The 26,390-nt window shown below is 48.5% G+C and overlaps 1 protein-coding gene across 4 annotated transcripts in view; it reads right to left on the bottom strand.

Annotated features, from left to right (window-relative positions):
- STK24 (serine/threonine kinase 24) overlaps positions 1-26,390 on the bottom strand; it is a 136,580-nt gene that overhangs the window by 82,675 nt on the left and 27,515 nt on the right. The window lies entirely within an intron of this gene.

Genomic DNA, 26,390 nt, shown 5'->3' with positions numbered 1-26,390 from the left:
GTCACCTCCCCTAGGGCAACAAGACTGGGGGATGGGGGCGGGGCTGGGGGCGGTCTGCACACAGCACCCCCTCCTCAGGCCCTGGACTCAGCACTCGAAAATATCAATTAGATGTCTTGTCCCTACAGTGGAGCAGGGATTACCACCCTAGAACAGGCAGGGGGATTGGCTTCTGTAATGACCAAGGTAAGTACAAGGGAGTAACTTCCCTTTCCCGAGCTCACAGAGCCTCAAGCCCCACAAGCTGCCTCACGCTCATGAGCCCTGGCTTGCTCCTCTGAGGGAAGGGTTCAGGGGTAAAAAGATAATGATAAATAATAGCATCTACCTCTGCATTAAGTGCAACTGAGAGTGAGGATCCAGCACCTTCTCGTGGAAGTGTCTGACACATCCCATGCAGGGTCTGAATAGAAGGCACTCGAATACTGAGTTCTCCACTCACCAACTTTCCAATTCCCTAAAATCTCCCCAAGAATTTTAAGAAACAGCCCAACTTTCCATTGTGGGGGGCCTCAGGGTTAAGAGCCAGCACGCCCCGCCTGAAGGACAGGCTTTGGTTGGACACGTCAGGGGTGGTCAGCTGGAAAGCTGAGCGGGGTGAGGGATGGTGGCTGGAGTGCGGTAGAGGGAGGGGCACTGGCAGTACGCTGGGGTGAAAGGGGCTTTCAAAATAGGTCAGTCTTTGCTTTTTTCAGTTTTTAGACAATTTTTGTCCTGTTTTCTCTCAGTCATTTCTGTGAACAGATGCTTTGTCAAGCTGTATGTATATTTTTTTCGTGGATGCAAAATTGTTGTCTTAGTGTAATATGACTCAGGCGTTTTCCCCCTGCAGTGCACACAGCGTGTAGCCAGCCTCATAGGAGTGGGTTCATTGAGAGTGTACTTGTTCCAGGCCTTGGGTCAGGAGCTTCACATGAACTGTCTCAGCACATTCTCATGACAGAGCTAAGAGGAAAGTACTTCTGTCTACCATCTTACAGATGAGAAAACTCAGCAGAAGAGATGTTGAGTATCTTGCCCTTGGTCCCACCGCTGGCAGAGGGCGGAGGAGGGGTTTGAACCTGGCCAGCAAGCTCCTGCCTCCTCACTGTACTAGGCTTGGGACCACGTCATTAGAAACCAAAAAAGCAAATACTCCATTATATGGCTGCACTGGAGTTTATTTAACCTGTCTTCTGCTGCTTAATTAGGCTGCCTTTACTTCTTTTTAAATTTTGTGTTTTAAGGAACTCGGGTTGTGCATTTCTGCTATGGCGGGGAGTGAGTGAGTGCCTGTGAGCTCCTGGTCAAAACTTGGGAAATGTGATTGGAAAGGACCACAGATGGCTTCCTGGAATTTGCTCATCAGCTTCAGGGCCCATCCCAGTGGTGCAGGTGTGGAACGTGTTATTCAGATACGCAAGACCACTGTCCACAGGCACATTTTCATGAGACGCTTGACAGGTGGAAATGGGCCTGCTGATACTGACCCCATGTGAGGACAACATGCCCACACGGTCACTCTGTGTATGTGTCAGATTCCCTGAGAACAGGCAGTGACGTAAATCTGTACACACTTGGAAGCAGAGATTTGTTTTGTAATTTTCATCAGCATCCTTTTGGAGTTTATTTCCATTTTGTGTAGATGTGGGCCTATCACTCTTCACAGGGAATGGCCAGCCACTGAGAATAACTGAAAAATCAGAGGACCCATGTATGTATGCACACAGCAGAGTCGGGCGTGGTGCCTCACACCTGTAATCCCAGCACTTTGGGAGGTCCATGGATCACTTGAGATAAGGAGTTTGGGACCAGCCTAGGCAACAACGCGAGACCTCAGCTATACCCCCCCCAAAAAAAAACCAAAAAAAGTCTGCCCTTCTCCCTCCACTTCATCTAAAAAGCCCAGAGATGGAGAGGACATCTGATCCCAGTGGCCAAGACCCCACTCCCATTAGAGCAGTGTGAACATGTGGCCTGCACAGGGGCAGGGTGCCAGGAAACACACTCCGCAGGCCACCAGTGAGGACGAAAGTTAAGACCTGAAAGACCAGGTCAGAAGCAAGAGCACCCGGGAGAGCCCTGTCACAGAGACTGTGCCCACACCTGGGCAACTCTCCCATGGGCCACTGGCAGCCCCTTCCCCACTCTTCTCTGGGCCCACCTCCATATGCCCCCGTGCCTTGAAAGACTGGGTAGGGCACACAGGCTGTGTAGGCAAACCTGAGCAGGGAGGCTTTTCTGACGAAAGGCCAAACACAGTTCGAGAGGCAGAGCCGCCTGGATGCAGAGGATACAGGACTAGGACAATGTGAGCCACAAAGGGGGGGGGGGGGGGCAGCACCGCCTCGCCAGCACCACCCAGCCACAGACGCAGAGCCAGCGGCCACAGGAGACCAGAGGGGTTCAGAGGCACACAGTTGAAAATCCCAGAACAAGGGGAGGGACAGAGTCATCAACTGCTTTATTGGAACAAATGTCCCCTACTGTGACTGCAGCCGAGTTCACGCTGGCCTCTTGCGGCCCCCACCCCCACCCCCCAGCTCCTGTACCTCTCTGGGCCTGACTCAACGGCAGAAAGCAAAATGAGAGCTCTGCAGGGGGATGGTCTCCTCAGCCACAGCTCCCTAGACTAAAAATCAGGCCTCCACAAAGCTGGAGGGAGCCGTCTCCACCAGGCCCGCCCCTGGGTTCCCACTGGGCCACCAGACTCATTCATGAGGATGTGCAGGTCGGCCCAGGGTGGTCCTCTGCTCCGGAGGCCCTGGACAGACCAGGGGCCATCAGTCTCGGGCTCCCTTCACAGACTACGCATGACCTGGGAGTTTGCCCTGCCAATGTCATGACCACACCTACCTTGCAAGGTGAAAACCTCAATGAATGAGAAAGACAAATGGAGGTGTCTCCTGATTTACAGACTGATTCTGCGCTCAATGAGAATGCCAGAAGGTGGGTGTTTTCCTGCTCCCTCTCATCTCACAAAACATGGTCCCCTCAGCCCAGTATACGAGGGGGGGCAAAACCAGCAACTCCAGCCTGGCCTCCAGGGTTCTGGCTCCTTCGAGGGGAAAACCCAAGTGCGAAGTTACTGTTACCCACTCAAGATTTACCAAGAGAATTTCGAAGCTCTGCCCTTCTGCAGCTCAGAAGCAGGGTCATTCCACAACACAATACAACACTTTATTATATTCCATAATCCCTTGAAATAATTCGTTAAAATTGTTCTATGATGACTTACGTATTTTATATTTTTAAACCTGAATAGCTGTCATCATCTTCTTTTGATAATTTCTGGCAATGAAAAATGCATGTGGCATTACTAATCAACTTCCAGAGTTACTCAGCTCCAAATGTACCACTTGCACAGTCAAACCACACTCAACTACTCTGGTTGAAACAGAGCTTCTCTATGCTTTTCCACGAAAACAAAAAGAAACTGAGGGTGATGTGCTCTAATACCCAGTACTTCTCACACCACTATCCCTACAGGAACGGGCAAGAGGACGCTGGAGGGAAGCTGAGACTGGGGCAGGGAAGCTGAGACTGGAGCAGGGAAGGGGAGTTGGCTGCAGGCACGGACTCTCCTCCACTCTGGCCTTGGCAAGCATCTCTAATGAATCACAAACTCTCTCCTAGAGCTGAACTGAGCCTCAGAATCTACTCACGCCAGCCAGTCGCCACCGATTTGGCCAACTGGGTAGGCAGGTGGAAACCTACATGCTGGCCTGTCTGGTTCTACCACCCACAGACGCGTGCTGGCGGCTACTATTCCAGCTCACCCTTCCATACCCTCGCTCCAGGCCCCCCACCCCATGTTTCATCATTAACAGTGTGGCTACCTACCATTTCCAAAGCTGGACACCTCCGCACCCCCATTCCTCTCTGACCCCAACATGCAAACCGTGCCATGGTTCTTCCGAAGTGTCTCTCCATCCAGCCCCCTCCAGGTCACCACCTTGCCCTCCCTCCCCCACAGCAGCAGCCTCCAACTGATCCACTTCAAGACCTGCCTGTGCCCTGCTGACAGAGTTGATCTTCCTAAAAGCTCACGGTTTCCTTCACTGCTTAAAACTGGGGACGACCCACTGCCCTTCGCACTGAGGTCACACTCAGCTTGTGAATCTAAACCCCAAAGCTCCTTTCTAATCCCCCCACTGACCCTCTTGTCATCCAACTTCTTAATCTTGTCTACAAGCGCCAAAGGTCATACACAGATGAGTCCCTTTACAGAAAATTCTCAAGGTGACAACATTTTTTGACTGGTGGAAATAGATCCTTGGTTGCTGAGGCTAAGGTGAGGAAAAGACTAACAAACCACCACACGGGGGGTGCCAGAGGCCCCTGTAGGCCCGGGGATGGGTGTGGTTGGGGTCCTAACACAAGACTTCTAGAAGACGCATTTGGCCATTAATGCAATGACCCTACCCAACTTAAAAGGCTCCCAGGTCTAAGAAATGATACTGGGAACTGCAGAGGCAAGATCATGGTGACCAGAATTTGCAGAAATCCATGGACCTTTAAATTGCCTTGTAAAGGTAACCACTAAATCTCTTAAAATAGAAAGGGACTACCTGCAGGGCCGGGGAAAGAAGGCTCTACTCCACAGGCACTGCCAGAAGGAAGCCGATGTCAGACAAGAGACCAATTGCAGGAAAAATGATGGCAAAGAAAGAAGGCAAAAGCTACTGGCCCTGTATGTGGGTACACACGCGCACGCACACACACACAACCTGTCAAGAGGACCAGACAAGACAGTTTCTGTCTGTGGCTCCAAGACAGAAACACACACACATACTTCCAGAAAGTTTGTGGAAGAGAAATCCTAACAATTTGAGCAGAAACTTAACTGAACCTAAGAGAAGGTCTTGCAAAACACCTGGAATGCTGAAGGCAGCTCCGTTTACACACCCAGAAAGGAACTAGATTCCCAGAGCTCCTGGCCTTCTCAGTGTCACAGATTAGGTGACAGCTGCAGTCAGAGGCAATGACTCTTCTCTTGGATATGGTCTTGGATGTGGCCTGGGCAGAACGACGCCGTAAGCAAAGCTACCGTCATGCCCGGGTGCCCTCTATGGAGGAGGCATGAGCTCCATTTTCTGACTTTTATGTGACTTGTCTTCAGGCACAGAGCCTGAACAGGAACCCAGAGCCATCCGACTCCGAACACTGAGCACACCCATCACTGTCTCCTGAGCTCTGACAGCAACACACAACACAAGGGCACAAAAGAAGAATCCGAAGCTCTGGAATGAAAAGCTGTGGTGCGCTGCTGCACGACCTCCAGCAAGTTCTTCTCAGTCAAATGGACAATGACCTCACATGTCTGTTCGGCGATCAAACCACACTGTCTGCCGGCAACGTGGTGAACTGCCACCACCTTCACCAGAGTTGGCATGGACTCTTCAGCAAGCACACTGAAGAACATGCGAGGTCATCTTTAAAACAGCACTCAATTTTGGAGACATTTTTGGAAATCATTAACTTGCTGACCAAAACTCTTAACTGAGAACACACCAGGTACAACACAATGCAACAGGGTCCCCAGAGAGTAAAAATGAGAGTAGTTTTTTAGTATGGCTGAACTTTAGGCCAATCTCCTATTTTTTAATACAGATTATTCTTCCCCTAAGTAAGAAATCCTAAAGCTAATTGCAAACAAACAAAATACCCTGGGAACCCATCTCATCAAATTAACCTGGCCATTAAATGTGAAGAGGCTTTCTGTGCAGAAAGGAATAGTGAACAATTTGTCTAAAGCAAGCCTATTCATCCATAAAGATCTGCTTTCATTCTAACCAGTTTAAAGCTCACTCTTTATCAGGGTCTTTCCAATACACCGTCCCAAAATCGGAAAATCAAGCTGCCCTTTTTATAAAATATCTATACATGCAGGGATACGTACAGAAAACGCCAATGCAAAGTTTATAAACCAAACGAGAAAGACTAAATAAAAGCCAAGTGCTCTTTTCTGGAAAGTTTTCCAGCCAGCAGTTGTCATCAAAAATCTGTCATGGTCAAAACCCAATCTGGGATGGAGTATCCCTGGCCTCCTCCGTTGCCCTGGGAAGCGCCCAGGGCTTTCCACTATCAGGACAGCATCACACCTTAGGGACTCCCCTCAGTCGGATCCTGGGGCTCCACATACCAGCCAACCCTAGACACCTTTTGATATGAACAGAACAGGAGAAACATCAAGCTCCTGATTTTAACTTGATAAGAAGTTTAAGGTCAGGACTGGCTTTCACACCAGTGCGGACTCAGGACATCAAGGCTCCTCTTGAAGCCAAGGAACAAATTTGAATGCCTGTTCTCCTCCTCACTCCACCTTCATCCTTTGAAGGTGCAGATGTTATTAATGGGTTTTTGGCTAGACATCACTAACTGCCCAATGGTGCCTATCGTCCCCACAGCGGCCTCTGCTCCGTTACAGGTGAGCTGGAACTGCAGATGTAGGACACCGCGCCAGGAGAAAGACGCTTTGGGAACTGCCTGCTCTGTGATCGTGAGGTCAGCGCCCTCCCAGGGCCCACCCTCCCTGCTGCGTGGGGCTGGGGTTCTCCACCTGGGCTGCGTGTGGGCAGCCTCCTCAACAGCTCCACGTCCTACCCTCAGCCCGGACCGATTCAACCAGAATCTTTGGGAAGGGACCCATCCCTCACTGGCTTAGTTAAGCTAACCAAAGACTCCCACATGTGGCCAAGGTTGAGGACCACCGGTCTAGTCTAGGAGATTTGCCCCAGGCTCTGCAGAAGTCACAATGCCAGTAGTGCTGTCTGGAAAACTCCTTTTACCCTGGGTCACGTTCACCTTTCTACACCTGAGGGAAAAAGATCACATCAGTGCAGAGGAGGGGGGCACCTCCAGCACCTCACCTTCTTCATCTTTTACTTCTCCCACCTCTCCTCTCCACGACAGAAGGAAGGCAACCCCTCCCCACCACCTTGAGATAACTTCAGCGACTAGTAACTGATGGTGCACGCCCATCCCACACCCACCTACACCCATCCCATCCCACACAGATCCATCCCATACCCACCACACACATCCCACACACATCCCATACCCACCACACACCCATCCCACACACCCCATACCCACCACACACCACACACCCATCCCACAACCACCACACACCCATCCCACACACCCCATACCCACCACACACCACACACCCATCCCACACACACATCCCACATCTACCACACCCCCAGCCCACACATCCCACACCCACCACACACCCATTCCATACCCACCATACACATCCCACACATCCCACACCCACCACACACCCACCCTACAGATCCCATACCCACCACACACCCATCCCACACACACTACACACCCATCCCACACACCCCATACCCACCACACACCCATCCCACACACCCCAACCCACCACACACCCATCCCACACACCCCATACCCACCACACACCCATCCCACACACACCACACCCACCACACACCCATCCCACACACCCCATACCCACCACACACCCATCCCACAGATCCCATACCCACCACACACCCACCCCACAGATCCCATACCCACCACACACCCATCCCACACACACCACACCCCCATCCCACACACATCCCGTACCCACCACACACCCATCCCACACACCCCAACCCACCACATACCCATCCCACAGATCCCACACCAACCACACTCATCCCACACCCACCACACACTCATCCCACACACATCCCGTACCCACCACACACCCATCCCACACACCCCAACCCACCACACACCCATCCCACACACATCCCACACCCATCACACACCCAGCCCACACACCCAGCCCACACAAATCCCACACCCCCTACACACCCAGCCCACACATTCCACACCCATCACACACCCACCCCATGCCCCCCACATACCCATTCTAACCTCTCTGCAGGTGAGCCCCAAAAGGGTGCTTTGTATATGGTGAACTAGTTGGTTAATCTAAGGTCTCCAAAATAAAAATCAGTATTTATCAAATATCTGTCTTTATCAAATGGCTCCAAGAAGCTCAAATAATTGACAGATTTTTCTAGTCCTCAAATATTTTTTCGAAGAAAAGTCTTATTTCTAGCTAACTGATGACAAATCATTTTTATACAATAACATGCTTTTCTACAGAACACTGCAATAAATCTACTAATTACTACAATGTAAATTCCTCCTGGTCTGTGTCCATGAACAGAGAATTTACTTTTCTAAGTGGCACTACTCAGTTTATCTACCTGAGCTGTATTAATGCATTACAAATGCGCCCACAATCTGGTTTAGTGAACTCATTTCTCCCACAGTATACACTTTATCCCTACAATAATCACATCATCTAGAAGACAAGCTGAATAAATACCCTACAGTATTTGACAAAAAAGAAAACTGGCACAAAGAGAAGTTAAATTCTATGAATTTCAAAGTCCAGGTCTACATAATCAAACAATTAGTTTTCAGGCCGGGCACGGTGGCTCACGCCTATAATCCCAGCACTTTGGGAGGCTGAGGCGGGTGGATCACTTGAGGCTAGGAGTTCAAGACCAATCTGGCCAACATGGTGAAACTCCATCTCTACAAAAAATACAAAAATTAGCCAGGTTCCCAGCTCCTCAGGAGGCTGAAGCATGAGAATCACTTGAACCTGGGAGGTGGAGGTTGCAGCGAGCTGAAATTGCACTGCTGCACTCCAGCCTGGGTGACAGAGTGAGACTGTCTGACAGTCTTCCTAAATTCCTTGATATTTCCTAAATATTAAGGAATAGTTAATATTTAGAAGAACCCTAATGCTAGCATCTACTATTTGTAAAAGAATACTTAAGATATAAAATGCTCTAGCTAAGTTAAAAATACTGCAGGGCACGGTGGCTCAAGCCTGTAATCCCAGCTACTCGCGAGGCTGAGGTGGGAGGATCACTTGAGCCCAGGAGTTTGAGGCTGCAGTGAGCTATGACTGAACCACTGCACTCCAGCTTAGGTGACAAAATGAGAACCCCATCTCTAAAAATAAAAAATGTAAATTCAATTTTTGGAAAGTATTAAAAATGAGAAAAAAACTACTGTACCACCTAGATCAATTGATTGCTTGAGGCCTCAGTACCCAATACACACACATTCACACTTATGCACGCACATACACCGCACCACCACCTGCTCTGTTACCTTCGAAAACCACTGTCTGAAGCTCCGTGACGTCACAGTGCAGGAGAAGGTGACCCTAGAGAGAATAATGCTCAGACACCATGGGGCCCAGTCTGGACACAGCACTGGTGTGTGCGGCTCTCCGCCCAACTCTCCTAGAGTCACACTCCTTCTCAGCACAAGTTAAAGAGAGGCTCTCCTAGTCTGCTGACGCCTACCCACCACCAGGAGCTAGTGGACACCCCGCCTGATCTTCTCATCCACATCCTCCTCCAACTACACAAGGCTTCACAGCAGAGGCAGCCGACGAGGCAAGGCCCATGGTCACAAAGCTCCAGCGCCCCTGGAGTCCCCACCAGGGAACCTCAGTCCTGCCCCAGGATCTCCCAGTGGTTGTGTGGGGTACTTTTCTTCAATAGAAGGCTCCCTGGCTCAAAGATGAGGCCTGCGGTTTCTTTGAGGTGACAATGAAACCGCCTCTGCAAAAACTCTAACACTGAGAAAATGACAGTGAAAGAGATCTGACCTGACCGACTCCATCTTGCTTCTAACCTCCAAGCTGTCCTTTTCATTCCTGGACATGAGCTAAACTAACTTCGGGAGGAACTTGGTTTATAGTTTAACTTCCAAATAAAAATGGTAATAGCCCTTTCCCAAAACACACCCCCTTCTTGCCTGGGGACTATACTACACCTCTGTAAGACTAACAAATTAGCTACAAGATTAGAAATTATGGTTTAGGAGTCACGCAGGCCAGAGGCTACAAGATTCTGAACCTCCCAAAACTGCTCCTGGGGATAAGATCACTGTTGTAAAAACTAAGATCAGTGCTTGGGATATGTTGCAGACCCAGCATTCTGATGCACCAGCTAGTGCCACCCAGACCAGTAATCTGGCTCAACCAGTTCTGGGATCCCATCCAGGAACCGAAAACAGCAAAAAATCCACTTCGATCTCCTATGATTCCATCTCCGACCCAACCAACCAGCATTCCCCACTTCCTGAACCCCTACCCACCAAATCATCCTTAAAAATCCCAATCTCCAAATTTGCAGAGAGGCTGATTTGAGTAAAAATAAAACTCCGGTCTCCTGTACAGCCAGCACTGAGTCAAACTCTTTGTCTATTGCAATTCCCTTGTCTTGATAAATCAGCTCTGTTTGGGCAGCGGGCAAGGAGAACCCACTGAGTGGTCCCAACAAACAGGCCCTGACAGCATAACCAGGACAGTTTCATTGGGCAAGAACTTGATAAAAAATATGAAATGGGCTGGGCACGGTGGCTCATGCCTGTAATCCCAACATTTTGGGAGGCTGAGGCAGGCGGATCACCCGAGGTTAGGAGTTCGAGACCAGCCTGACCAGCCTGTATTTACTAAAAATACAAAATTAGCTGGGCGTGGTAGCGCATGTCTGTAATCCCAGCTATTTGGGAGGCTGAGGCAGGAGAATCACTTGAACCTGGGAGGCTGAGGCTGTGGCGAGCCGAGATCACGCCATCGCACTCCAGCCTGGGCAACAAGAGCAAAACTGTCTCAAAAAATATATATACATATATATATATATGCAATGCATTCCAAATAAAGTATACAGTTCCCTGGAAAGTGAATCTGGCACCTCCTTTATTAAAATCAAAATGCAAACGAAAGTCATGGAAAACATACCCAGTGTACAAATACGCAGTAACAGACAGTAGCAGCTCCCACTGCTGAAGCTCCTCCCACGGGAAGGCCTCGTGCTGGGCAGCGTTCATAAATACAGTTTCTAGACCTCACAACCACCCCATGAGAAAGGGAACACCATCCTCATGACACAGCTGAGACAATTCAGGCACAGACCTTACACAAGATCCCCCACAGCTCGGAAGTGGGGTTTAAGGGTCACGGGTCATTCTCTGGACTGCAAAGTGCTCATGAGCTGCAAGCTTCACAGGGTGCCTGACTCCAGAGGCACCTAACTGGCAAGGCTCACCCTGTGAACACACCAGAATGCCAGGATCAGCGCAAAGAGTAAAATGTGATGCCACTTCCCATTCCCTAGAGGTGAACTCACCTTCCTGTACTTTACAAGAGCTGATGGAAGCAATGATGAGTATCAGCAAACTGACTATTCTAGAAGCCAGACCAAATTGTTTTGGTGTATGCAGATTTCAATCAATATCGCATTTCCTTTACCTGAAAATCTTTCAGCTTTTAGAGGCCTCGAAGGGGAAATTCCTGGAATGGAGGTGCTAAGGTCATAGACAAGGTCGATTTGTCACAAACAGGAACACACGTATCCTGCCCACCAGGGGAAAAAAAGTGTCACTGAGTGTTCTTTTCTCCCTAGGTGGGGCAGCAAGGGCAAAAGGGAACGTAAGCAATCAAGATGCAATCTGTGTGAGCCAAATCCTACATCTCACAGAAACTCTGCAAGCACCAGGCCAAGCAGTGGGACAACTGGCCGGCAAGTCAGCTGCTTTGTGCAGCCCTGGGGGGATTCCAGAATTCCATGGGTGGGTGACAGGCTGGATCAGGAGCAAACACACTTCAGCAGGGATCAGGGAACAAATGCCTTAGGCCTTGAGAGCTAACTTGTCTCTGTTGCATATTATTCTTCTACCTTTTTTTTTTTTTTTTCCTCTTCCAAGAGAAGGGAGCTCTCCCTGTGGCCCTGACTGGAATGCAGTGGCACAGTCATGGCTCACTGCAGCCTCCAACTCCTGGGTTCAAGTGATCCTCTCACCTCAGCCTCCCAAGTAGCTGAGACTACAGGTGTGTGCCACCATGCCCGGCTGATTGTTATTTCACTTTTTGTAGAGACAGGGTCTCTCTATGTTGCCCAGGCTGGTCTCTAACTTCAGGGCTCAAGTGATCCTCTCACCTTGGCCTCCCAAAGTGCTGGGTTTACAGGGAATAGCCACTACACCTGTCCTCTCCATTTTTAAAAGCTCATGAGCTGACAAAAGCTGGCCTCCGAGTCCCCTGCAGGAGCCCAGTGCCCTGGGAGCTGCCCTGACCTCTCGGAACGATCTTCCAAGCATCACTCAACAGAACCAGAAACACACACCCTGCCAGCAGCCACACTGCTCTGCCTGCCCTCCGCCTGCTCTCCAGCCTCCCGGTTGCCACACTCCTCCGCCTGCCCTCCAACCGATTGGCCACACTCCTCCGCCTGCCCTCTAGCCGCCCGGTCGCCACACTCCTCTGCCTGCCCTCCAGCCTCCCAGTCAACACACTCCTCCGCCTGACCTCCAGTCGCCTGGTCACAGTCCTCCGCCCCCTCCAGCCGCCCGGTCGCCATACTCCTCTGCCTGCCCTCCAGCCGCCTGGCCGCACTCTTCAGCCTGCCCTCCAGGCGCCTGGTCGCCACACTCCTCCGCCTGCCCTTCAGCCACCCAGTGAAAGGGAGGGAGAAGCAGGACCCTGTGTGCCCCTGACACTGGCCAGAGCCCGCCCCTCCCAGCTCATCTCCTTACCTACCACCCAGTCCCTTGAAGCAGCGACCTCCAAAGATGGGAAGGGGAGGCTTGGCAAGTAAGTCACTCACGCAGGGACACAGCCAGGGTGGTGGCCTTCAGCTCCTTGAGCCCTCAAGACAATGTTCTTCAGCCTATACCGTGACCCCCTCAAGACCCACCTCCGAAGGAGCAGGCTACCTGTGCACAGTATTTTTATGGGCAGTGCCACCTCTCTGGACGGTGGCCCTGGGAGGGCTCCCACCAGGCAGTCCTCCTGGCTGAGGTTGCTGGGATGGCTAAGGACATGTCTTTGTGGGGTCCTTCACAAACACACACACCCCACCCGGAGTGGGGACTCCCCCGGACGGCGTTACCTTGCTGCCGCTGCAATGTCGGCTTCGAACAGCAGTGGGCTCATGCACAACAGCATGGCACCCGGCACACGGGAGACCTCAACCCCTTCAGCTAAATAAACAAGCAAGGCGAGTGCACCTGAGGAGCTGAGGCTCCAGCCGCCAGCTGTGACACGAGCAGCAGACAGACCTTCCAGACTAAGGACCAGGCCACACACTGGCCAGGGTGCTGGCCTCACTGCCCGTGGCAGGACAGGGGCCCCACCTTCACCCAGGTCCACACCAACAGCCCAGGAAGTGGCAAGTGGGCGGAGACGTGCACTCCTAGGTAGAGAATGTGAGACAGAAGAAGAGGTGGTGATCTTTCTAGTCGTCACCTAGGTTCATTTCTGCTGCCCCTCAGTGTAGTGCAGGGGCTGAGGGCACAGCTCCTGGAGTCAGTTTGCCTGAACCGAATCCCCAGCTCTGATGAGGGGGACCCTGACAAAGTCACTTAAACGCCCTGTGCCTCGGTTGCCTCTTCTGTAGGTGGGGATAACAAGAGTACCCGCAACGCAGGGCTGTGGGAGGAACCTGCTTAGGGGCTCAGGGCTCGGCTGCATAGCCCAACCACTTCCATGATGCCTCAGCTGCTCGCTCAGGGTGCAGCTGGAGGTCAGAGTGGGCAGGGCCTACCCTGCAGACGTCACCTGTAGCTTCCATCCTGGTTTTCAGTCACAGCGGACACCTGCTTTATGGTGCCCATCAATGTCACTAATCCACAGGGATGTCAGCAAATCCTCATCACTTTCAGAACTTCCTTCCCAAGAACCATGCTGAGCTTCAGGTTTTAGTGAAGGAAAGGGTGTTCTCCATTGGCTAGGTCAATCACTTTGCTTTGGAGGTTTTTTTTTTTTTTAAGATGGAGTCTCGTTCTGTCAACCAGGCAAGAGTACGGTGGAGTAATCTCAGATCACTGAAACCTCCCCCTCCCAGGTTCAAGGAATTCTCCTGCCTCTGCTTCCCTCTTAGCTGGGGTTACAGGTGACTGCCACCACATGCGGCTAATTTCTCTATTTTTAGTAGAGATGGGGTTTCACCATGTTGGTCAGGCTGGTCTCCAACTCCTGACCTCAGATGATCCTCCCACCTCGGCCTCCCAAAGTGCTGGGATTACAGGTGTGAGCCACTGCAGCTTGGTGCCTATTTTTAATCCCTTCCCCGAGCAGTAGCTTACTGCATCTTCAACTGATCTTCCGCTCCAAGGGGAGTTTGTGAGCTCACCTTATTCATTCTTTGCCCAGTCTCTTGCCCCTTCTTTTTCCTTCCTCTATTCTGGTACACACACACACATGCACAAACCTGCCTACAAAAGCACGCCTTGTGCTAAACCCTCCCTCCTGGAGGTAGCTCCCAGAGCAGCCTGCCGCCTGACGGCCTAGGTTCATCGCTGTCACTGCCTCCTTCCCACACTCAGGCCCTAGTTCCCTTCTTTCTTGTTCCTCAGTGAGGCCCAAACAGGTGAAAATTTCATCATTACTGAGAAAACCACAGTAAAGATAATACTTTGTTCTGCCCTCCCCACCTGTCACAATTTCTGGAAGGCATTCTAAGGAGACACAGGAGTCAGAGCTGGTGGGGAGGGGGACACAGAAAGGAAAGGGCGACAGGAAAGACTCACACACAGACCTGACATCTACCTGCACACAGCAGAGCACCCGCTGTTTCCATCAAAGGCTCAGCCTGCTGCACACTTTGTACACAATTTTCCATTTGGCTCGCTCCAGCTGTGCCGCCCTGAAGCACACACCTCTTCCATGGGTGGGTTCAGCCTGCCACAACACTAACATCTTCCAAGAGAGTAAATACTGTAATGCAACTCTTATTGTAATTCAACTGCTCTTCTCCATTTTGCTATATTGATAACAATTTTAATGTTGCAATGCAAGTAGCAGTAAATCTACTGACGCCATAATCGGTTGTCCCCTTCCTATATTAAAATGATTCTTGATGATGAACCATCACTGGATCCATGGAAGAATCAAATACTTTGTCTTCAGTGCTCTCACTGCATTTGAAAATAATGCTACAATGTTAAAAGAGCACAAGTCAGGAAAGCAAAGTGCTTAAGAGAGTAGGTTTTGGAGTCAGGCTGGCCCAGGGTTCCTATCTCAAGTTGAGCCTGAATGAGGTGAAAATAATATCTGCAAAGCTCCGTTTGTAAAAGGGAAACTTACATTACCAGGTGTAAGTCATAGAGCACAGTAGTGAGGGCTGCATCATTATTTCTCTTATGTTATCTCAGAACTTACTAGAAACGGAAACATCTTAAACGGCTGGAGGGAGCAAAATGATGCGGCCACTTCAGAAAGCCATTTGGCAATTTCTCAAAAGGTTAAGCATAAAACTACTGTATGTGGAAACCAGAGAGTCTCCAAGGGGAAACAAAAAACCTACCCTATAACCCAGCAATTCCATTCCCAAGAGAACAGGACACATAAGTCCACGCAGAGACACACACAAATATGTTCACAACGACATGATACACAGCAACCGCCAGTGCAAACGGCCTAAACGTCCACCAGCTGGAAAGTAAACAGGCAACAAACATGTGGCCCATCGAAACAACAGATACGATTCTGCTGCAAAAAGAATGAGCGACAGACACAACAAGCTGCGTCACGAGCCCCAAGAACGTCACGCTAAGCAAAAGCAGCCAGTCACAAAGGAACACATACTGTGTGATTGACTTATATGAAATGTCTAGAAAAGGCAAAGTTATAGAGCTACAAAGTAGATGCAGAACTGACCAAGGCTAGGGTGGGAACAGAGATCACCTGTGAGTGACGATGAGGAATCTTACTGGGGATGAAATGTTCTGCTCTGATTGATGCTAGCTGCACCATTCAGTAAAATTACTACAAATCATTGCATTTTACACCTGAAATTTTATGATATGTAAAATATATATCAATAAAGTTGTTTAAAAGAAAAATTACACATTACATATCTTTAGACATCTGTCTTTTGCAAATGACTGTGAGATCCTTAAGGGCAAAGACTTCCTTCATCTTGCCCCAGCATCTAGTAAAATGCCTGGCACAAGTGAGAGCTGAAATGCCCAGTGGATGAAGGACTTTTGAAAACAAAACCAAAAAAAGCTAAGTCTTGTTCCACAGCTTCAGGATTTACCTAAACTTCACATCCCTGTCTACTCCTCCACCTAACTGATCTCCAAAACCAATCACCAGTGCAGGTCACAAAGCTGACAACGTCTCCAGGAAGCTTTGTGGCAGGCCAGGTCTCACTCACACAGGCCCCTGTAACAACTGTTTCAGTACTGAGTGGATAAGATAAATATTAAAAGCTTAAAAAAAAAAAAAAAAGCCAGTGCCCTTATACAAGGGCTGGAATGTAACAAAAGAACACCAAGAGTTTTGCCTAGGCCTTTCCCGGGCCTTAAAGCATGATAAAATAACCAAAGAATTCTTAACAGGACCCATTTAGGATTAAACAAGTTTTATTGGGGGTTGAAGAAACTCCCCCAACAAGGTCATTGGGCATCTGAAGGAACTCCCCAAACCTCTGTGATTTAGCAGGAGACAAAGTCAGGGTAATCTACCCCAGTACCTGGACCCATTTAGATTAAGTACATCTACTGAGGCTTGAGAGGAAGGTCTTCAGGACTCAGACCTCAGTTATAGATCGAGAAGTTAATCACTAATGTCTTTAGATGCACACTTACACACAGGCATATATAGCTTAGAAGGTATATAAGCTCTGGAAAACTTTGTAATTTTGAGTTGGTCTGGGGATAATTCCCAGGCCTTCTCCCTGTAACTGGTTGCAGAAAATAAAAACTCTCTTCCTCCCCAGTTCATCTGCATCTCATTATTGGGCCACGAGAAATAGCCTGACCCTCAGTTTGGTCTGGGAACAGCTTCAGGCTGATCAAAATCAGGACCCAACACTTTCAGCTGCATCCCGACCAATTAAGAAGGGCAGTTTGTCTCTGTTTAGAGGCTCAAAGGAAAAAGTATTTTCCTTACATTTTCATAACAGCAGTATTATGAAAACTTCTGAGGTTGTGAGCAGAGAATAGAGACCATGATGTCAGCATCAGAGCCAGAAAGTGGGAGGGTTCCGGAAAATTATAACCTAATTTACAATAAATTTTTAAATTCTTTCAAGAGATATTTCTTATTTTTGACTTAGAAGCTGCCAATGTAATTAATATACCAGATGCTGTCCCTACAGAATTAAATCATGTAATCCCCATCTCTTCGAAGATAAAGAAACCACAACACAAAGGTGAGATGAACTGTAGGAAAGATTTGAACCAATTTGTCTCAACAGCCTGTGCCCTCATCCATCACACTTTACCCTTTTACCATGAGGAAGTGTATTTTATCTGCACATCTAAACAGCAGGCACTGGCATTACTGAAGCCTGGGGGTAAGCAGGGTGTATCACATAAACTCCGAGAAGTGTGTAACAGAGTGAGCAATACTTTTCCACTCACTACTCCATCACTGCTGTACAATATTTGAGAAAATAAAATCGTGCATTTCAAAGCAATCTCTTCCTTGGCACAGATCAAAGGACGCAGAACACAAGTGAGTCAAAGATCGTTCCATCTCCACCCACTGTTTTCCAAGGATCCACTAGGACTTTAACCACAGGCCGTTTATAACTCATTTCTTACCCGACTTGAAGACAAAGGTCATTTACAAGACTGCCCTATTTTCTGGGCATAGTAATAAGCTCTCATGATTTAATATTTTCTTGACATCACACTCCACCGACCCCAACACTGACTGGTATGTCAGCCATTTTAAAGCATTGTAAATGGGACTTAAGCAACGTTTTAGAAGGTGTGCAAACCTAAATAAATATTGCTGAGTAGGGACCGTTCCAGCCAACTCTTCTCGTCTGCTAAGGTAAAAAGGACAAAACAATACATTCATCCTATGCACAAAAAAAAAAAAAAAGAAAAAAAAAAGGCCAGTTTCTACCAGCCGGTTGGTTCCAACTTCCTCCCAGCCCTGCCTTTTACTGATGGTAACCAGAACAGGGCCAGCCTCACAAACTCCAGGGTCAACTCAAGTGACAACACAATAACTCCTCATACTCACAGAGCATCCCGTGTTTTTCAGGAAACCAGCACATAAACATAAATGGCTTCCTAGACCCAAGAAACAGCCTACCAGGTAGTTCGTCCATGCACCTCAGATTAAGAAAACATATTTAAAAATCAGACAGCTGAGCCTAATAAATGCTCCGGTTTCCCGGTTCCTTGGTTCCTTTCCATATCAGTCCCTTGTTCCTGGGGTGAAAGTGATGGGAAGCAAAGCAGACCACAGCCCTAGAAAGGCTGATGGTGGAATTTACTTTCTATGCGTTTTTCACTCTACTTTTTCCATCTACACGTCCAAGTACCAACGCTCACCATGTACGTCCGCAAGAGGTCAGTTGAAATCTAGACCCCCTAGGCCGGGCGCGCTGGCTCACGCCTGTAATCCCAGCACTTTGGGAGGCCGAGGCGGGCAGATCACGAGGTCAGGAAATCGAGACCATCCTGGCTAACACGGTGAAACCCCGTCTCTACTAAAAATACAAAAAACTAGCCGGGCGCGGTGGCGGGCGCCTGTAGTCCCAGCTATTCGGGAGGCTGAGGCAGGAGAATGGCGTGAACCCGGGAGGCGGAGCTTGCAGTGAGCTGAGATGCGGTCACTGCACTCCAGCCTGGGCGACAGCGAGACTCCGTCTCAAAAAAAAAAAGAAAGAAATCTAGACCCCCTCATTTCCGAACAACACCAGAACACGCGGCCTGGCAGGAACGGGTGTTACCTGTGGAGACGATGGGACGAAGTACAAAGTCTCAGACCCACCACTCCCTGTAGCAGACGACAGCAGCCAGCGTGGACCGGGAAATCCCAATGACTGAAGCCCCCGGGGGCCTAGAGGTTCCAGCAAAGGCCAGGGGAGGGGGGAGAGACCCGGCTCTGCTCCGGCTGCGGGGAGGAGACCAGTCAGGCCATCCTCCAAGGTTTACAGCTTCGGGAAAATCCTCTCTACCCAAGTGCCCCACGGAGTTGTTTTCTTCCCCAAAAAAAGAGAACTAAGCACTTGAAGGGCAAACCAAATGAATAATGCAACAAATGTGCTCCCGCGGCTGGACCCGACAGGAAGTCTGCATACATTTACTTAACTGCGGCTCTCTCAACACAACCCAACTTCGATTCGGCGCTCGGATTTGAGAAACCTCGACCCTCCAGAAGCACCAGGCAAAACAGGCCTCCAAGCACAAACACAGCTGCCCCAAATTCCTGGTCCGCCCAAACTGCGCCTCTCAGCGGGGGGCCTCAGTCCTGCTCTCAGAACGTTCTGGTGCGTAATAAAGGCACACGCTAAAGGTCAAACAGCTGGTCTCCATCAACAGCAGCTGAGACGCAGCAGGTGAGGCGAGGGTGGGCGCGGACCCGAAGACGCGGGTCTGATCGCTGCAGAGAGAGCGCAGAGAGGGGAGGCAGCAACAGGAGACCCCGCACTGCGGCCCGGAAGCCCTCTACTCCTAAGTGGCCCCCAAGGATGGTGCTGAACTAGGGTAGGACGCAGGACACCCCCCGACTGCGAGAGAGGAGCGGTCAGCCGCCCTCCGGGTGAAGTCTGCCGAGGCGGTGCCGGTCATCAATGGCTTCTACTGAAGGGATCGCCGCCAAAAGCTGCCATCCACGACTCGGTCACCCACACGCATAAACCACACGCTACACAAAAGAAACGTGATTTTACTTCTGGGTCTTTTTTGATCCTAGGCTTCGTAAGAACAGCGCACAATGTAAACTGGCAAGTGTGAGTATTCTGGCTCTAATCTGGAGTCATGTTAATGGACCTCAGGTTTAAAAATAGCTATGAAGAGGCTTCCAGTAAAAGCCATTAAATGAAAGGCGCATTTACGTTAGGCTGCTGTGGCCCACGCTGAAGTTAATAAAGGGAGGAGCATGAGAAGAAAATTCCATATGCAATAAAACTAGGAACTACTCTCACCTGAACCCACAGATGACAAAGACTACCTGCCAGGCACACTGACCTCTGCCCCAGGCTGAGGGGACAACTGAGAACACAGCCGGACCCTAGGCCCGCACTGGGGCAGGCGGTTCTGAAACTAATAAGGTGACAGGTATGTTCCCGTGGCGACCCAACTGCAGACACAGAGGCACCCAGCAGGCCTGGCCCACGAGGGTATCTCCACTTCCCTAACCAGGAACGCTTCCTGGAAGAGAGGCCAGCTTTGCACTGTGGACCCCAGGCAACTGAGCCCTGACCCCTCGCCTGAGAAGCAAGGGCCCCACTGGGAGTGGTGCAGCCCCCGGGGGTATCTCATCCCGCCTGGGAAGAGCAGGCAGAGGCACAGCCCGCCAGCAGAAGGCAGGGCAGGCGGGAGAGGAGAGGACAGAGCCACTGGCCCCAGGAGGCAGTGCTCCCGCCCCTCCACACCGACCCCAGGCCAGGGCACATGGGCAGGTCCCCTCCTAAGCCAAAGAATCCACACCAAGGCATGCAGATGCCTCTACAAGGAAAGACAGTGGTGAAAAAGAAAACAAGCAAAAGGAAAATATTTCCAAATTCCTGAGAGGAGAAACATTTCAGAAAAACACTTCTCTCAACTCTCAAAGAAATTATAATTCGGATCATCTTTTAAGTCTCCAAAAAGCATTAACACAGCTAGAGATGAAGGTAATAAAAATCATTATCAAAATAAACATCACATTAAAAGCAGCAAAAAATAGAAAACAATGACATAAAAGCGTATCATCTACAGAATGGAAGCACTAAAAAGATGGAAAAGTGGTCAGAAGAGATGTTCCATACCTGAAAATGAAAATAAGTAAAAGGCAAAAACCCACTTCCAGTTAGTTTATCCCAGGGAAAGACAAGTGAAAAGATTTCTATGTCCAAAGTTTTCCAAAAATGTTTTTAAACTGCAAACTAGGTTGACATCAATGTAAAATTAATGACAGGAATTAGTCCCCTTTTGGTTGGGGCACAGGCATACTCATATGCATATCCAAAGAAAAAAATGTGGAATGATGTACACCGAGATGTTAACAGTATGTTTTCTCTGTTTTTCTGCACTGTCCCAGTTGTTAGCAATGAGCAACACATGCATGCTTTGGGAAAAGCAGAGCAACATCTCAATTTTTAATGTACAAACATGCAGATCAAAAAATGCCAGACTTGGCTTCAGGAAGATTTTAAGTTTATTCCTGGCTGCTCAGAGTCAGTGATTAGACAATTCAAATCCATTACCCTAAATCAATATGGATAATAATAAAGAAGCTAAAAGCAGCAAATGTCTTTCTATATTAGATGAAACATCCTGAATTATATTACACCAAACACTGTAATTACTGTATGACTTTTAAACAATTCTTTCCATAAGGAAAACCAACAAAATGAAAATACAAAAAAAGAGAAATCATTCAAGAAAAAATGTTACCTTAAGACTTCTTTTTTGAAGCTAAAAAAAACATGGAAGTTTAAAGAAATTAGGAGATCACAGGAATTGCTTAAGATCTGAATATAATTCAACACCAGTCTTAAAAGTCCTTGTCATTCTGGGTTTCACTGACGAAGGCTAAGAGAACAAGAATAACTTCTGATACATGAAATTGTTCAGTTTAAAAGCGCCCAGATGACCACTGCAGCAAAGGCTGGGCAGGGTGCTGGGGTGCACCTGATGCCTAGTGTCCACCCCACTGTCCCCCAACCCCTGTTCACGAGACAGCTGCGAAAAGGGCCACTGGCACACAGCGTGGCACCTTCTCCCAAAGGCAGTGTTATCCCAGATGATCTGGTGAGCAGTTCAGGCAGATCTCAAATGGCCTGCCTGGCCCATGTGAGAAAGCCCGTACTTTCGAAAGCCTTCAATCTACCAACTCTTACAAAAACACACACTGGTGATTCACTTTAAAAGCATTTTTCATAATTTTGCTTTAAAACACAAAATGAAATCCCCAGACCTGTCAAAAGCTCAATCTGTGCCAGGAGACCAGATTTTGCCAAGAATATGGTGAACAGGGACTTCCTTCAGTCCCCTGGCCACAAGTGGCCTGACTCACCACCAGATGGGCTCCGTGTCCTTCCACCTGGTCTCACAGCCAACCAACCCAGAGATAAGCAGGCTAGCTTAACCTCCAAACATCGCCCACAACAGGCCTGAGCTCCAACTCTACAAACGCAGGTGGGGCAGCCCCTATCACTGCGTCACAAAAAGTCAAATTCCCATTTTTAATTTCCAGTGAGGTGTCAAGAACCAAGCAACAGGCTCAGAAGAGCCAAGAAAATGGACTTTCTCAACTAAAAAAAGGCCAGAACACATGAACTCCTTGTGTTTGTCATGTGGACTCTAGTTACTCACACCTGGATCTCCGAGGCCCTGAACATCTGTGTTCCCCTTCCTTCCACATCTAATTGTTTTTAAGGGGTGACTTTTATATTAAAATTTATATTAAATTTATAAAATTATATATATATTTATAATTATATATAATTATATATTTTTATATATATAATAAATATATATTTATTTATATATATATATATAAAGCCCAGTGGCTCACACGTGTCATCCTAAGCACTTTGGGAGGCCAAGGTGGGAGAATTGTTTGAGGCCAAGAGTTAGAGACCAGTCTGGGCAACAGAATGAGACCCCATCTCCACACACAAAAAAATGAGCTGGGCACAGTGGCAATGCCTGTAGTCCCAGCTACTTGGGAGGCTGTGGCATGAGGACTGCTTGAGCCCAGGAGTTCGAGGCTACAGTTAGCCATTACCGCACCGCTGCACTCCAGCCTAAGAGACAGAATGAGACCCTATTTCTTTAAAACAAAATTAATGATCAAATATGATAAAAAGTCAATAGGTTGTTTGCAGTGAGCCGGTTTTCCAGTATTTGTACTGAGACACCTCTTGTCCAGGATTCGTGTAATGACATGCCATAGGCTGGGGAGGCAAGATTAGGAGTAAAATCAATAGCTGTGAAATGGTTTTCTCTGCAAGACTCCCAGTTGTATTCAGCCATCAATTTAGTAAACTTGGCCTTACTACCAACTCTTTGTAAACAAAGGAGCAAACTGAGAAAACACATAATATGATATGCAAGCACCTTTCCTATACTTCAATATCACAGCCTCATTCACCTCACCTCCCATAAACTGATACCATACTGTAGTTCTTATCCACACAGAGCAAACTACTGCTAAACCCTTGTGGTAGATGAGGCTATTTACGCAGCTGGGCCACCAAACCCTCCCCCCTCCCTTAAGAACTGAGACCCTAACTCCCCACTCCAGCAGCAAATCTACTGGAGGAGTTGACACCTCATGAAGAGAAGAACGTGGAGTCTACGGCCAGGTGCATGTGGGTTCAAATCCACCTCCACCTCTTACGAGTTATTTGCCTCTCTAGGCCTTAGTTTACTCACCTGTAAAAAATACAGACAGAAAAATGCATACATATTATAGTTCCTAGGGCTAAAATAAGACGTTATTTTCCTGGAGCTAAAATAAGAAAAAAATATAATTTTTTCTTATTTTCCTGGGGCAAAAATAAAGTTTTTTTTTTAAACTGGACATACTAAGTGCTCCCCTGTTCCCATTACAGTGTGACCTGCAGCCTCAGCTGCGTTTTCCTTTCTAAGCCACAACTGCCAATGCTACATAAAGGAGCAGCTGAATAACAGGTGACAGGCACACCCAGTAAATTCTAACTAAAGGCTGAGATAGGAAAATAAATCATCAAGTGAGAAGGAACTGTCTCATCTCAAGGGTTTACCCTCAAATCACACAGCTGATGATGCGTACACTTCACTATTATTCTCCCTCATGTCACATCTTTCTACATGAAAATAGAATAAATGGCTGGGCACGGTGGCTCATGCCTGTAATCCCAGCACGGTGGGTGGATTACCTGAGGTCAGGTGTTCGAGACCATCCTGGCCAACATGGTGAAACCTTGTCTCTACTAAAAATACAAAATTAGCCAGGCATGGTGGTAGGCACCTGTAATCCCAGCTACTTGGGAGGCTGAGGCAGGAGAGTCACTTGAACTTGACAGGTGGAGGTTGCAGTGACCCAAGGTCATGCCACTGCACTCCAGCCCAGGTGACAAAGTGAGACTCTGTCTCAAAAAAAAAAAAAAAGAGTAAATGACTGGATCTACCATATGACCTTCAGTACACATGTGGTTCTCCCAAGGTATGCCCTTTAGTAATAATGGAGAAGACCCCAATCATTACCCTGGGGTAGGACAATGGTCACGAGGCAGTGACCTCCTGCAATTAGGCTGTTGCTAATACAAGCCCCAATGGAGACATTATCCTGAGACCATGCAGATAACACGTACTGGGAAACACACAAGAATTTCGGTTAAGAGAATTTTTTTCTTCTGACCATTTGACACATGCAGCTAACCAACCAACAATGCTTGCGCAACTTCCTCCATTAGCCTAAATGCTTCTGTCTTAGTCAGCTTAGACTGTGCAACTTTTATAAACATCAATTCGTTGCTTACATTTCTGGAGGCTGGGAAGTCCAAGGTCAAGGCACTGGCCGATTCGGTGTGTACTGAGCGCCATTCCTCACGGATGGCACCTCCTAGCTCTGTCCTCACATGGCAGAAGGGACAAAGAAGCTCCCTCGGACCTCTTTTGTAAGGGCACCAATATGGTTGGATGTCCCCTTCAAATTGCAGGATGAAATGCAACCCCAATGTTGGAGGTGGAGTCTGCTGGGAGGTGTTTGGATCACGGGGGTGGATCCCTCACTGCTTGGTGCTGTCCTCATAATAGTGAGTTCTAGCAAGATCTGATTGTTTAAAAGTGTGTGGCACCTTCCCTCTCTCTCCCTTGCTCCCACTCTCGCCATGTGACCGCCTGCTCCCACTTCACCTTCGGCCATGAGTCAAAGCTCCCTGAGGCCTCCGCAGAAACCAAGCAGAAGCCTGTACCACGCTTCCTGTACAGCCTGCAGAACCATAAGCCAATTAAACCTCTTTCCTTTATAAATTACTTTATAGCAACAGAAGAACAGCCTAAGATAGGCACTAATTCCATTCATGAAGGCAGAACCCTCATCAGCTAATCACCGCATCACCTCCTAAAGGCCCCACCTCGTAACACAATTGCACTCAGATTTACAACATGACTGTGGAGAGACATAAGCATTCGGACCACAGTAGCTACCTATTTCCTTCCCTCCTGACTGTGCCTGGTGTAACCTCACAGAGTTAGGTGGTCTCACATCTCTCCAATGATCTTGACTTTTCTACAAGAATCTCACTTCCACAGGCGGGTCATCTGTAGCATACTACTAGCTCATTAATACACTTCATTTACAGTGGCTGGGGCTGTGAAGACTCAATTCGATACTCCATAAAGATTTTCACCCTAGTTCATGAAACATCATTAACACTGTTAGTCACTTACAACTGAGGGAATTCTCCAGAAGCAGTAAAAGCTTTCTTGTTTCTTCCGTCTTTTTCATTTTACATAGAACAGGCCAAGCACACCAGCTCATGCCCGTAATCCCAGCACTTTGCGAGGTCAAGGTGGGAAGATCGCTTGAGCTCAGGAGTTTGAGACCATCCTGAGCAACACAGGGGGACCCCGTCCCAGCAAAAAATAGCTGGGCATGGTGGTGCACACCTGTGGTCCCTGCTACTTCAAAGGTGAGGCAGGAGGATCACCTGAGCCTGTAAGGTAGAGGCTACAGTGAGCCATGATCACACCATTGCACTCCAGCCTGGTGATGAAGCATGAGACTGTCTCTCCAAAAAAAAAAAAAAAGAACACCCTCTAAAGAAAAAACCATCAGTAACCATCACTCAAGTCCGATTGTGCTTCCTAATACATATACTGGTGTCCCATGAAAGCTCAGGGATGCAGCATCCTTTTCCCAGTGCGACAGACGCCTAAAACTCTGGGCTCAAAGGTTAAGGGAAAAAAAAACCAACCTCATTTGCATGTTATTTTGCATAAACTCTCATTTAGTTGCAGATGCCCAATTCTAAGTATGCAAAATTAAATGAAACCATTTATACAGCTTACTGTTTCCAATGTTTTCAATTCAATGCTTTAACAAAAGCAAAAAGAAAACCCTCTGAATCAATTTCGAATTAAGTTCCTTAATCAACTTCTGAATTAAGTTGAAGACTAAGTTCAACTTAAAAAAGAAATACATGCCGGGCGCGGTGGCTCAAGCCTGTAATCCCAGCACTTTGGGAGGCCGAGACGGGCGGATCACGAGGTCAGGAGATCAAGACCATCCTGGCGAACACGGTGAAACCCCGTCTCTACTAAAAAATACAAAAAACTAGCCGGGCGAGGTGGCGGGCGCCTGTAGTCCCAGCTACTCGGGAGGCTGAGGCAGGAGAATGGCGGGAACCCGGGAGGCGGAGCTTGCAGTGAGCTGAGATCCAGCCACTGCACTCCAGCCTGGGCGA

The sequence above is a fragment of the Trachypithecus francoisi genome, unplaced genomic scaffold (genome assembly GCF_009764315.1).
Source record: "Trachypithecus francoisi isolate TF-2019V2 unplaced genomic scaffold, Tfra_2.0 Lachesis_group18, whole genome shotgun sequence".
NCBI classification, from domain to species: domain Eukaryota; kingdom Metazoa; phylum Chordata; class Mammalia; order Primates; family Cercopithecidae; genus Trachypithecus; species Trachypithecus francoisi.
The sequence above is the reverse complement of the archived record's forward strand: the minus strand, read 5'-3'. Positions and strand labels throughout refer to the sequence as shown.